The following is a 2,341-nucleotide window of genomic DNA, read 5'->3' as shown; positions in this document are numbered from 1 at the left end:
GCTGGATTCATGGCTTTCAGTTGGACCAGTTCTGCATGGACCAGTTCTGCATCTTCTGTGCAGCAGTTTGCTTGGGAGTGACAATCTGGGGCTTGGGAGTGACAATCTAGGTACCTCTTGAAGCCATTTATAATCAAAGGTTGATTCCCTTGGCTTTCCCATACCCATTCCCTTCTCTTACTCTCACATTGGGGAGGTTTTAAATGAGCATCACTATAAAATACTCCTCCTGCACACAGTGGGGTTGCCCATGCACAGAGATCACTCAGTGGTCAGGTCCAAGGTGCTGCTGTGCCTGTTGCAGCAGCAGGGGAAGGCACAAGTTCAAGCTAGAAGACACTGTCCACGGTGGAGCTGAATCGTCCTGTTGTAGCTCTCAGTAGATAACAAACTCTTCAAGGTTCTAAGGCTCAGCATGTGGTGGAGGCAGTAATAGGAGGTCAGGGATTATTGCTTAAAGCCTGAAATCTAGACAGGCTTTTCTAAGGTAAGAAATCCCATTTCCATGTAGCTGTGAGCCGGTGAGCTACCAGCTCTCTCCTAAAGAGACACTCAGTTGCTTCACCAGTCACAACCTCTTAATCTCAGTGGTTTTAAGAGACCAGAGGAAGCAAATGAGCTTACTTTGCTCTGAGTTTGGTATCTGTTGTGAGCTAAAGCAATGGCAGTGTTCTGGTGCATGTGTTTGAGCTGCTTTCCCTTGCCCTGCAGGCGTTGAACGAGGTGGCTGGAGCAAAGTGGTCTCAAAGCAGGAGAGGGGGTTGATTATCTTCCAACACCCGCAGGGCCAGTGAGGGAGGCGGTGCTGCAGGGCTGAGCCTGCCGGGGTTACCTGTAACCCAGAACACATTTCTGCCACAGGGGAGCTCCCAGTGTGAACGTGGAGGTTGGAAGGTGAAGAACAGAGCAGAGGAGGTGGCAAACTGGTGCCAGGCTCTGGGGAGTGGAGGTAAAGCTGGAATCCAGGACACGTAAGCAACACATCAGTGTTGCTTAGGGCTGTTACAGCTGTGGTAGGCATCTTCCCTTTGTTACAGCTTTTGAAGTTAAGAGTGTGCTGATCTTAGTGTGCAACAAGAACAGATAGAATGAGAGTTTAGGGACAAGTGCTACATTCTTTTAGCTACTTCTCATGCACTAGAGTGAGAGTTCCTTGGTGCCAGATGGCAAAGAGCTGTTGGGTACAGATGTGTTTTAGAGCTGTAGCTTCACTTCAGACAGCAGCAGTTCAGCCCTGAGTTGTACCTTTACTGCCCCGCAGCCACAGAGGGGCATGGAACAGCCTTTGGCCAAGGGTGGCTCACCCTGAACTGCAATGAGCAGCATGAGAGTAAGCTCGTTGTAGAGAACCAGTCAGGAGTGGAGCAGATGTGCTCTTTGCTAATGGAGAGGGAAGGGAGTGCTGGTGCCCGGAGCAGCATTCCTGATGGCTGTTCTGAGGGAAGAGACACCATTTCCTGCATCATTGAGCTGAAGCTGGTTTTAACCGTTCCTCCTCTTTAACAACCCAAGGAGATGAGTAACAGGGAAAGGGGGATGTCACTGGGCTAAGGGAAAGGCACAGACACTGGGAGCTGGAAGGGGAACAGGCAGGGGCAGAGCTCTAAAAGGGCAGAACTGTGGCAGCTGTAATCAGGGCAAGGGTAAAACTAACAAAGTTGTACAGTCTAAGTGTGAACTGTAAATGAAATGACACGTAAATGAAACTTCCTTCCACCTGAGCTTACCTGGAAAGCCTGAACACCATTGCTGCACTGCAGAGCCCTTCAACTGCTGCTTTTCCCAGGAGCTCTTTCCAAGCTGGGTGCTAGGGACAAGGCTTTAGGATGTCTGAGCTGGTTTCGATGTAGAACAGCATTTCCAGTCTCAGAGCACATAAAGCTGTGCTGCTGCTCTGGTTTTGCTTCAGGTTAAGGAGGAGCTGCTGCTCCAGAGCTGAGTCATGTGGGAAGGGAACTACAAGGCATGAGCAATGCTGAGGCTCCAGCTGGGACAGGAAGGATGAGCAGCTCCCAAGGCAGAAGGGCACTGCTCCCACCCCTGCATCCCTTTGCTTGGAGAGCAGGGCCAGGCCTGACCCCGCAGCAGACACTGAGGCAGGAGCTCAGGCAGGTTGTTTATTGGCAAATAAGTGCTGAAACCCATAAGCCCCCCCCCCCCAAGAGGTGCTCAGTGCCCTGTTACATCGGAGTGGTCACGATACCATTGGGGAAAGTGCAAAAGTCAATAAACAAGCAAAGTGAGTTCTGTCACACCGAGGGGAGGGCTGTGAACAGAGAGCTTGGTGCAGGTGAGATTCAATTCCAGCCAGCTTGAGTGGAAAACCAGAGGTGAGCTCTAG

Source organism: Neopsephotus bourkii, unplaced genomic scaffold (genome assembly GCF_033783945.1).
Source record: "Neopsephotus bourkii isolate Nb327-2 ecotype Australia unplaced genomic scaffold, CSIRO-AGI_Nbou_v1 NB_659, whole genome shotgun sequence".
In the NCBI taxonomy this organism is placed as follows: domain Eukaryota; kingdom Metazoa; phylum Chordata; class Aves; order Psittaciformes; family Psittacidae; genus Neopsephotus; species Neopsephotus bourkii.
The sequence above is the reverse complement of the archived record's forward strand: the minus strand, read 5'-3'. Positions refer to the sequence as shown.